At 33.0% G+C, this 12,797-nt stretch overlaps 1 long non-coding RNA gene across 2 annotated transcripts; it reads left to right on the forward strand.

The window, feature by feature from the left end:
- Positions 1-3,984: 3,984 nt before the first annotated feature.
- LOC113274255 lies at positions 3,985-6,921 on the forward strand. 2 transcript variants are annotated; one of them, XR_003322901.1, is made up of 3 exons: positions 3,985-4,319; positions 5,025-5,224; positions 6,453-6,921. It is a non-coding gene; the product is annotated as an uncharacterized LOC113274255 (long non-coding RNA). The 2 variants fall into 2 exon arrangements; XR_003322902.1 differs by having other exon boundaries at positions 5,057-5,224.
- Positions 6,922-12,797: the final 5,876 nt, after the last annotated feature.

A 12,797-nucleotide genomic window follows, 5' to 3' on the forward strand; every position in this document is an offset into this window, starting at 1 on the left:
AAAATGATAAAGGTAATCGATTTCAACTCTTTCATTGAGAATTGTTATTTTTAGAGTCTCATGAATTAGATATTTTGATATGTCTGATTTGATTTGAAAGTTGGTTAATCAAAACATTTCTAATTTGTTCACCTCTGAATTATTTGGTTATCCTTCGGGATTATTCAGTGTGAAATTGGTGGATAAAATCTATGGAAAATAGAAGTGAAGGGATTGATTGGTGTTTTTTTTTCTGTTAGAGACGATGTTGAGGGTGCATTTATTAGTTCAATATTATCTGAAGGTATTATTTTGTTTTTCATTTGATGTTCACCAGCCTAATAACTTCACTACTAAAATGTTCAATGTTGCGACTCAATGAAAACAAATATCATTGAAGGTGTCAAGTGTTGCAACTGTTTCTGGGGAAAAAAACACAATCTCTTTTGAAAACATTAGATACTCATAAGCTATATGGCAAGAATCAACCAGAAGTACAATGGCATACTAGGTACGATCATAGCTGGATTCATATGTGGTTTGTAGCTCTTATGGTATTTGTCTTTGCTTGAGATGTGATGATAATTGAGATGATATATCACTGGATGTTAAGTCAATCAACAAGTATTTTGGAATCGGATTTTTTTAAGGTTCTGGCATGAGGAGATCTCAGTTTCTTAGTGTTGGTCTTGAATTTTTGTGTACCATTTTTCTAATTCTCTCAACAACAACAAAAATTAGCATTAGTATAATGTGGTATTTTCTTATTGGAACTTATTTGTAGATTTGGGTTTTCTCTTATTGGCATGACTGATTGAATATTTGGAACTCGAGTTTTATACTTATGGCACCATACAGCTTTCTACGGCTGTGGTTGTTTTCTCAAAACACCATCCTACACACTATCAGATGGTTAAGCCGTGCGGCGTCTGGTAGGAGAATTTAAAATAAACGCCTCTTTGTTGATGGTGAAGAGCAAAAGAAAACAGAAAGGTGGAGAGAGGGGATAAAACATGACTTTCTCCCCGTTATGTTTAGGGTTTTAACGGTCTATGTCGACGATTTTGGATCAAAAACCTAATTACTTCTAATATTTTGTTAGATTACCTCGCATCTAACATATTTTGTTTGATGGCAATTTGATATTTGGCTATAAGCTATCTTTTTTTTTTGTAGGGTGGCTTACATATCGGTATTCATTTACCCAATCAAATCACCTAAAGGCATCTCTTTTATTGGCAATCAATTATAAATCTTTACAATGAATCAATAGACAATTACCTCTCCTTTTTTTATGTATCTCCAAATCTTTGAATGAATTTTCATTTTGTAATGATTGTTTACCCTCTTTTATTCTCGCTTTTTAATACATAATCTTTTTTTTTAAACTAACTATAATTATTTTGTCATAGACTTAATAGACATGCAGTAAAGCTTAAATTGTTATATGTTTTCGTTCAAAATTATGATCTTCATATTTTGATGTATTGAGATACAATCGGATCTTTGAGGTGTATATAATTTAGTGCACAACTTCTGGACTCTCAAGTGTCTCAACAGAGATGCTGGCACAATTGACCAGATGAGATAATATATGTAGTAATTAGGCTCAATCTCAATTTTGTTATTTCAAACTTTGATTATTTATTTTTTCTAAATATGGTGTAGGATTCTGATATATAGGCGTGGATTGATGAAGGAATGAACCCAAAGGGTTGAACCAAATCAAGCTTACTCCACTAGACACATCTACCAACGGATACATTCAAGTAAGGATGAGAACCAACAAATTCTATGTATTTAGGTACTCATTTTACCTTACATGATTTTTAGTTCGATCCTTTGTTCACCTGCTTTCATTAATCTCTAAGTTCTGTAAATGCATCCATCATTGACAGCTTCAAATGCGTCATTTACCTTACCTCAAGTTCATGTCCTCATATTCTTAGCTATGAGTATAATGATGAAAGAACTTAAGGTTTCTCTGTCCAAACTTTTTAATTTAATTGATGATATCATGGTATGGTCCTGCCTTGGATGATGGAGCTAAAGTACCTAAATGGTTGTCCAATTATCTAGGAAAACCATATTGTTTAGTTCACTTTAACACAAGTATAAAAAAATTCCTTGATTTTATCAATGAGTAAACGCAATGTCCTGAATCTTAGTATGCAAACATCTGGTGGCAAAGATGTTGACCGATGAGTTAGCTGCGAAGAAAAAACCGTACTTTCGATTTGTTATCATTGTATTCAGCTTTTTGATATGCACAGAGATATTAATTTGCTGACATATTATTATTGTAAATTTATGAAATGCAGAACTATATTAGGATGAAACATGGACAACTTTAGACCTCCATTCTTACCTCGTTGCTGGAACATATCTCACTTGCAGGTAATACAAATTTTCTAATTTATTTTTCCATGATGTGAAAGATATTTGGCTTTTAAGATGCTCCATATCTGATAGCTTCTTCTCATGATTTTTAAATCCATTGCAAAATTATCGTAGACTTCCCATCCATTGTTGTGTACAATACATGGACAACAACTCACAGACAAGGTTTTTAGAATTGGTGGTAGGTGCTTCAATGTAAAGTGATTAGTATGTTCTTCCCAAAGGTTATCCATTTGGTGAGTCTTGCTCCAAGAATTTTTATAATTTAGAGTAAGTCTCTTTGTATAGTTTAATTTGAGAAACTCAAATATTACTCTACAAGTTCATTTGTTCTATTTTATTGTATGTACTGTAAATCATAGCCATTTTTCCATCCTGTACAATGTAACAACTAAATGTGAAGAAAGTCTCATCGACTCGACTTTTTTCTTTATTTCCCTTAAATATTTGTTGTTTGAAATAATTTTGTTGGATGTGATTCTGTAATTGTCATATTTGTAATTGAGATGAAGTACAGTTTGTGGGTAGGTGTAATAGGAATTTCAGTGGGTACTTCATTGGATCTGATAGAAAACAAAAAAATCTTCCTTGCCCTGCCAGTTTTACTATCCACCGTGTTTATTAGTTTGATAAAACCTCTCTTTCCTTTTCTTTTCACTTCACATTCTTATTAGTTGGATTCTGGTACTAAATAAGTACATGTGTATAGGGCGAAATGTGTCCGGGTCTCTGGGTTGTAGTTGGTACAAATAAATGCAGCGGATACAGATGGCTTATGTATCCGTCGGACTAATGCATGGGTCGCTGGGTTATAGTAGATGGAAACGATTCCGGTAAGATTAGATGGCTCATATTGTTGTTGCTTAATGAATTGCAGTAGAATTAAATCGCTTGCGGTACAAAACACTGAATGAGAAAAGATTAAACCTACAATGTTGGTTGCTCTTATGATGATTGGCTGCGAAGATTAGACCAACAACGCCCACATACGTGCAGTTAGATAAACTCAATCCTCACACTTTACCAATTTGAAATGTATGTATGCTAATGGTAATGGGTTGTGAAATTCGCTTATTTTTAGCAAATTTTAGGTTCATGTGGGACATATTCATGGTGATTTTTTTGACGATAACCATGAAATGAACCAAGGACATCCGTCGCTTGATACCAACATCCGAACATGCCCGTGCCGTTACGGCACGGGTTAAGCCCTAGATACTACATATATAATGGAATTTAAACATTCAAATGAAAATACTTTACTTATACATATTATAAAATGTTACAACATAAAATTAAATCATTCGTACAAAAACAAATGTGTTTTTTCCCATCCGACGGTTCTCAATGGTCATTTTTATGCCATCGATGGCTCCTATTCTTCTCCAGATGGCAAAAATAAATCATGGCTGAGAATCAATCCCCTTTTTAAGCCCTGATCTGATGGCCGAGATTCCTCTTTCACCTATTCAGTTATAAAAACATAAATTACGACTCATTTTCCATTAATACCAGACTCGATTTTCTTCCCAATGCCCCTCCCATTATTCGTCAGCTACAGAAACCATTAATTAAAAAAATTAATTGTACCATTTAATCCTCTAATTCATACCTGATAATCAATTTCATGTGTTACATTAAAATAGTAACCCGAAATGTTCCACTACATAAGCCTCGGGAGAGGTTATCGTCTTCCCAGGTTTCTCCATTTGTTTCTCCAGCATACTCTCTCCATTTTTTTTAGTTTTGATTAAATTTGGATTTGATTGGTAATCTTTCAAAATCTCAGGGATCATCTATCCTCAATTGGTGTATTTTGTTGGGAGTTATATTTGATTGGTATACATGGATTACATCTTCAATTTGAGGTTCTTAATATTTGGATGTATTTCTGCAGAAATTTGTTGGTCTATTGAGAACATAGCTACCATCTACCTCAGGTAAATAATTTTAAATGTTAATCCTGCTGAATTTTCATTGGTACTGACTTTGATGATGCATATCATTTGTAATTGATTCCAATAAAAATTAAAGTTACTTTTGCTAAGTAATTGTTTCCAATTTTGTTAACTCCATACTGATTCTCGTTCCCCAATGAGAAAGGGTTCTCAGATTCGCACCAGCCATTCCAATGTCCCACAAAAACCACCTACAGATTTAGTCTCAATCACTCTTTCCATTCAATCTATTAATTGCAATGGTTTTTTGATCAGTTGAATACTCAAACTTTATTTCAAATTCGGAATCACTCTTTGCCACTCACTGTACTAACTGCAGTGGTACCTTTAATGGGTTAAATACTCACACTCAGACAAAATGAAAAGTGGAAGCTTATAAACCTATTATAGCAGAGGTTTGTTCATTCTAAATGTAGTGTCTTCTTATACAAGATGATGTCTAAAATAAATACTGGTGATAAGACGAACATTTCGTATCCAATTTTATTTTTTTATTAAAATCCAGTTAAGCCTCTTATACGTCGATAATGTTGCACAATATTTTATAGATGGTCAATGTCTACGTCGAATTCATACGGTATAATCCTAGTGGTTCTTCAAGTTATTAGTTTCATGTTCTTTATTATTATTATACATTACATTCTTTATACAATTAATCACACCCATTATTGCAATGGTTCGTTGTAGGCGATGTTGATCAAATTCCACTTTTTGTATAGAGATTTTGGGGGCGATTGGAATCGTTGGATTTTATGCAGTTAATGTATAAGTATTGGTCTCCTGACACATTCTAATTTTTGGAATATGAAACTGAGAACGTCTCACAAGTATACAAGTTATGAATTTTTTACATGTGATGAAAGACTTCTACCCAAAAAATGTCTTAGGTAACAAAACTCAGTCCTACATTTATTAATTTCCACATCCCATGTATGCATATATATATATATATATATATATATATATATATATATATATATATGGTTAATCATGTCTGCAAATTTTTATACTATTCTTTTGACGGATACTGGCAGTAGAATTTTAACTCTTTTTGTGTGTTATGCTACTTTTTTTGTCTTAATTTCATGGTTTCTTCTGTACGTCATATTTATAACAAAGAAAAGAGTCAACCTTTGTCAGTTTACTAAGCCTTTTGTTGCTCAAGAAGGGATATATTTGTCATGGATGTTTTTGGTATCCCAAATGTTTCTTGGATAAAGCAGCTTTGTTTTGTTGCCATCAAGAAATTAGAAGTAGAAGTGTAGAACTAAATGACTGAATTACGGATAGCATGTTAATTTTAAAAGCTATTTCACCTTCTTATAGGCTCCAAACTATCGTCTGAAACAATTTTCGCAGTTGCGAGTCTTACTTTTTTTTAAAGGTTTTTCTGTGATAACCTACAAGTTCCCTACTTTTTTGACCTACATTGTTATGAAATTGGTTTCCTGTTAGTTCCTATACCTATTATGCAGTGATTTTTTCCATGTCCGTTATATAAAAAATTCAGTCCGATAAATTTAAACTTTAAAAACTCCACCACTAACAAAATAGTAGTTGCACAATCATTTCTAAGATCAAAGGTTGGAGCGTAGGGAGATAGATAGTCACTGTAAAGGTGTTTACTAGCTTGAGGAAACTGATTGACCGTTTTTTCTCCACATTCCCTTATAATTGTTGGTTTGGTGACTGAACTTTTCAGTATTCAATATGTATTGTGAAGTTTTTTTATACCACACTCTTATTTTTTTACTGTGATTATTGTGTGTTATTTATTCAAATCTTTCTACAAGCTCTTATCACATTCTAAAAATCAGTGAATTCACTATTTCTTTATAGGTATAAGTGTGTTCTTTTTTTTCCATATGTTAAATCCAAGTTCCACCTTAAAAGGCATTTGCATATAGAGGGAATTGAGATTACTAGGAATTTAATTGTAGCATCATTGATTTTATGAGTCACATGATAGGTAAGTATGTTGGGACCTTAGTCCCGGTCGGTACCCTAAAAAAGTCTTTCTTTACATCTCGAAAGTATTAAGTGGTAAAACTGCTTAGTTTGATCGGTATGCTTACTGAGATTTTTTTTTTCCTTTTGTAAAATTGTTCAAAACAGATTGTCTTGGTCTGAGCATCTGGTGGTTTTCATACAAGGGATCCAGAATCACAAACCAAACACATAACATCAGTTGCATACAAAAGTGTATACATTGCTCAGGTGGGACATGTATCGCTCCTTTTATCCAGTAGGAGAGTACGTGTAACTGCCAGAACTATCAGCAGTGGAAAATTGTAGAGAGAATTTTTTTCTCACCCGATAGGAACCAACCAATGTTTCGCGAAGAAGATCAATGTTCATATCCTTAATGCATTGAGAAGGAAGTCTACTCCTTAGTGCGTGCATATAACAAACAGGGATGGTATGACAATGTCTTAGTTAGGATCAAATAAAATTAAACTATGATAGTTAGGAATAAGTAACAAATTAATGACAAATTTAGTTTTATTTGCTGATTTTGCGAAGGTATATGAAATCATATCCACTATCTATGGACCGTACTCTCGATATAAAACACATCATTTTTAAAGGTGGATACCAAGATTAACAGGATACCGTTTGTGTTATTTGATAGTCAGGATCAGTTTTAAACGGCATTTCTTGCTAATTTTAGTACTTTCCTTTAGCAATCATGTAAGAATGGGCATGATTTCATGCCCCATTCTATACCACATTATTTAAAAAATAAATAAATTACAATTTCCTACAAAACTCAAAAATGCAGTCCGGATTATTCTATAAGTCGTTTGTAAATGCCATACATTTAAACATCATTGGGAAATTTAAACATCAGATAGAGTTGCAAGTGATTAGATAGAGTTGCTTACTCTGACTTAATACTTCGACATCATTTAAACATCATTTGGAGAATGTAGCAAGTGATTAGATAGAGTTGATTATAGACTTTTGAAGAATGTAGCAAGTGATTAGATAGAGTTGCTTCTAGTAAGAACTTAATTACATATCATGGGTTAAAGACTAAGGTGGATATGTCCTTCGAGAAATTTAGCGTTTATTCATTTTGGTGGAGATAAATAGTATAATTGCAAGATGTGACAACCTTTTGGTGGTTAGAGATAATTAGACGGTTCCCCTATTTTTCAATTTTGGTGCACTCTACAACAACTAAATTCAATCCAGACAATAAACAAGTACCAAATAATTTACTCATTATAATGTATCAAGATTGGTAACAAACATTTTGATACAGCTGCTTCTTACCATTTTGAAATATTTAAATCTATAGTTGGAGCACTTCAACTTGGTTTAACAAAATACTGAGACGAACTATTTATCACTTCTAAACTATGGCCCTGTGATGCTCACTCAGAACGCTTCTTCCTTGCTCTCTCTGAGGTATCATATCTTATTTGCATATTACTGTAAGCGAAAATAAGGTATATAATGGTAGTATTACATGAGAATATTTGGTAGGTTTTAGAGTGAGTTTGTTTATTTAAGAGTACGCCCATCTAAACAAGCACCATAAGTCAACAACAATAATAATAATAACTATAGGTGTGTCATCTATGCACAACACAAGAAAAAAGTTCAGCGATCACTTATTACTGACAACTAATAAAAACCCGAGCCGTTACGGTACGGGTTATATTCTAGTGTTACAACATAAAATTTGTGTATTATACATATTATAAAATGTTGCAACATCAAATTTGTGTATTATACATATTATAAAATGTCACAACATAAAATTTGTGTATAAAAATTGATATACAATTTTCTTCGTCTAGGATATGACCCGCGCCGTGACGACACGGGATTGTTATTGCTCTTGCGAAGGGTGACTTTATTTGATGTTTCTACAGTGCTTTAAGATACCCACTCCATGTATTTGGTTCAATAATCAAGATCACAAACCTATAACTTAATAATAGACACCACAACTTGATGTTCAAAATGATACAAACTAATATATGTATCATTGGACTTTCCGTAAATGAATGGAATATCAAACGAACCTCACTCCCAAAAGCAGGTGAGATTTTGTTACTGTCACGCATGTTTTACAAATTAATGTGTGTTAATTTATATTTTCCTCTTCACGGGATTTGGTTAGTTCTTGCTACCGTCTTTCACTTTTGCATCTTATAAATCTAAATTTTGTAACAAATTCGTCAATGTTAATAAGAAAAGACGATTTTAAAAATAATCAAGAAGAGAAATTATTGTGTGTTAATTTGCATTTTGCATGCAAGAAATTCAAGATGTATCCATGAAGCTAAAGTTGAATGATCTAATCATAATCACTAAAATATCAACAGAATTACCATTAAACATAACATTTTAGCTTTTTTCAATGAAGTTTCCATGATGAAGCCTGATCGTGAAACAATTCCTTTTAGCTTATGCCCTTGTTAAATCCAACTACCGCCTAGTCGGATACTTGATTTTAGCCTTTTGTCACTTGATTCTCCATCCCAAGGTGATGTTTATTTGCTCTTGTCACCTGATTTGTAAGATATGACCCGTGCCATGACGGCACCGGCTTTGAGTTGTTTTGGTGATGGTTGCATATTTTATATTATTTTTGCAAGATTATCGTAAGCTGGGTGGGGGAAATTTGGGGAACGATATCATGATCTTTCTCATCCTTGCTTTGAAGTATTGATCCGAGTTATCAACATCAAGCGATCTCAAATTTACTTTCAAGTTTTAATCCGAGTTATCAACATCAAACGAATTCAGATTTCCTGCTAAATGGTAGTTAGATGTTTAGATAAGGGTGTACACTGACATTATCAAAAAATTAATTCATGGTACAACAATTAAATATGGGATTGGAAGTTTGTCTCCCATATTAGTTCTTCTTCAGAGTCTTATATGGGTCTTACCGTCTTAGTGCCCTCCCATATTAAATTACACATGTTTTTCATTGTTAATTTTTTTATAAATATATAATATACTGTTTCCCCCTATACGTAGCTAACTTAACAATAAACACCACATATACTGTGAAATAAGACCGGTTGTTCCCTATATTGTGAAATAAGATAATTACATTAAAATTGAGGGAACTAAATTGGCATGGTATGCATCACACAAACCTTACTATCGTCATAATCTGATTTATATAAATATTCATTTGTAGTTTTTAAATCATTTCAATAGTTCAAATTTATTTTCTGATTAGGTGAGTAATCTACTTGAGAGGTTAAAGAAAAGGAAAAAAAAAACCAGAAAAAAACTTCCTATACGCAATCCTACACAATCCATAGAAATAGTACGCAAAAACAAAAGGGAAGAAGGGTTTGAATGCAAACCACAAATGCCACAGCTGAAATGAAATTCGTTCCCAAGTTAATAAAATCAGAGACACCAGAAACTCCTTCTCAAAGTATATCAGCCAAGTTAATAGCTTGATTAGGGATGGTCTCGACATTGTATTTCAAAGCGACAATTTCTTCTTGTACTTAAACCGCAAGCCTACGTCTCTTAAAGGAAAAGGGGGTCGTAACAGTACCGATAGTTATTACTCCCATGGACTTCACAATTCCGGCAATTAGTAGAGGCACACCAGTTTCCCTTCACCCATTCCAGCCTGCAGTAATAAGATGATTAAGAATTTTTATGGTGGTGGACTTGCAGGATGACTGTCGTCATGTTCATATCCAGATTTTTTGATGGAGATTTTTTGCACAACGATATTGATGGATCGAAAGCACTTGTTTTTTACGTCATATAGAAAGCATCAAGGTTTCTCACTTTACAAACACCGGGCCTTCTTGACTTTTGCTTGTTCAATAGCCTGACTGCATATAAACATAAAAAAAGAAAACCTCAATCACCGCAAACTATATCAAACACATGAACAAAAATATAAAGCAAATGCATTTCTTGCTTTTAATCAATACATTGCCAATTTAGCTAATAAGCAAAAGCAAATAATGCTTTGGGAAGAGCAAAGAATGCTGGCACAATGATAACCAATAGTTTTGAGCATTTGAAACCAAAATGATAACATAATGCAACGGTAGGAAGCTCAGGTGTAAAAATGGATGTATATACTCAAGTAAGTATGGTAAATAGTAAAATGAGAAGTCATTAAAGACCTAAATAGTGGTTAGAAACAGACTAAAAAACTTCATAACTATCTATTTCAAGACCGAAAAGGTGCTGAAAACAATAACCTCCTTGGATGACACCATCATTTGATCCTGGTCAAAAATTTTGCTATACACGCACAACTAAAGAACTCAATATCATAAAATCACAAACCAATTAAATTAGAAATATTTTATAAAAGGGTCGTATGTTTTTTTTGCTATATTAGGATCTGGGTCATAGAACATACGGTTGATGTTTTGGGGTCGTAGATTAATGGGGATTGTTAAAAATCTGTTATTTTGACTTATTGACTTTTGTCAAAAACTAAGACCGTTTAAAAGAGTAACTCTGTTAGTCACTGATTGGCGCATGATTTTTTATTCTCCATCCAGCGGCCGTAAAATCACATAAAGCCTAAAATTTTCCATTTTTGTCTTGCAAGTTAGAATATCTTTCTTCCACTACTGTCGACGATCATACCTAGCTTATTTATCTTGCAAATGCTTTCCTCACTCTTTACCCTTTTATAATCATGATCTTCTAAGAACAGGGTGCAAGGGTAGCTAACTTTTTTCATTTTTTTCTTTCAAATATACCCAAATCAAATCTTCAAAACAAAAATCAATTTCAAATAATTTGGGGATCTTCATTCATAGTTTATTTTCTAACAATATATCAATAAGACTTATTGGACTTGTTGCTACTAATACACCCTACTAATTGCCATGATTATCAAATCTATATGGATAGAAATAGCAAAAAAGGGTGTTATCTGACTTGGAAAATTAGGTCCTCACTGGTATGAAGTTAGGTTTGTGATGTGATTGATTCAGTACCCTAGGTTTAGTTATAGAATTTAAGAAACAAGGTTGGATCCCATTTGAGATGTAGAAGATGGTAGTGTTCTACTGTTCTTGCTCGATGTTGGAGGCATCTCTATTAATGGCCGACTTCCCCAATCTCATCATCATCAAAAATAATTTTATTTTCCACATATAGTTATATCCCTATTCTTTATGTTTGTACTTTAAATTACAGACAAAATTTTCTTTTATGAGTTGATTTCTTTTGATAAGATTGAGTGGGAGATCGTGAATTTTCGTATCTTAAAAAAAAAAAGAAAAAAACCTCAGTGATCTATTTTATATGAGAGAAAGATTATGAAAAACTCTATTGGGCTTTATTTTAAGAAGTCGCCATTAATGGTGATTCCAAATTTTCACTATCGGATTTTTGAAGTTATTTGGTCAACAGCAATACGGATCGGATCGGATTTGATCTGATCTGTTAAAACCAAGTTACGCTTTTAACAGTGCAAAAATATGATATCATTTAGCTAGTTTATAAGGGCATTTTAACAATAAATCAGACAGTCAAAGTTAGTCTAAGACCCAAATGCATCAACCGCATGTTTTACGACCCAAACCCTAATATAGCCAAAAACATGCCATCCTTTTACAACATATCTTATTAAATTATAATGTGTGCAAGGACACTGTAGCATCTGATAATATGAATGAGCATAGTAGCAGATCTCATTGTTTCAGAGCAAAAAAAACTCCCATCATTAAGTTGTGCCTTAAAGCATAGTATGATAAGTTAATCTACTGTCTCTATTTGAGTGCCGGCATGCTATCAATAATGGTTAAAGTTGAACACTTGATGAATGGTGACCGCACCAAAAGCACACCATTGCATCAACGGGTAAAAATAATGAATTATTTCACACATGATCATCCATAAAGCATTCACATTCCAAATCGAAAGTAGCAAGAAATCTCCATCTTGATAAACTTACTGCTATTAAAAGATCAATAGTAATTTGAAATGATAATTAAACAAATCAAACATAAACAGTGAATACAAACAGTATGATTAACCAAAGAAAACTCAAATTAAGAGTTGATACCGTCGATGTAGTACAACACCGTTGTCCCGTATATCTTGAATAGGAAGGATTGCCATCGGAGATTGAACATAAAAAAAACTAACTAATGTCCAAATCAGAGAGGTCATACCCCAAACCAAAAATCAAAAGAAATTAGGAAAAACAATAATTACTTTATCAATCAACCAAAATAGTAGTGAATGATGCATGGGATAATAGAGTTGTGCAATGAAATCAGCGAAAAGAAGTTAGGTACCCATTGTCAATTAATCTAAATCAACGAGAGTCATACCCGTGATAATAAATCTGTTCGATGGGTGAGTTTTATCTTCCGGTTAATTGATCGCTTAGAAGAGTGACGCCTTTGATTGATGAGATTCATTAGTCGCTCTGAAGAGTAACGCCTTCTACATTAAATGGCAAAATCGTCAGGCGGACGTTTCAAGGAG

This window comes from Papaver somniferum, chromosome 4 (assembly GCF_003573695.1).
Source record: "Papaver somniferum cultivar HN1 chromosome 4, ASM357369v1, whole genome shotgun sequence".
In the NCBI taxonomy this organism is placed as follows: Eukaryota; Viridiplantae; Streptophyta; class Magnoliopsida; order Ranunculales; family Papaveraceae; genus Papaver; species Papaver somniferum.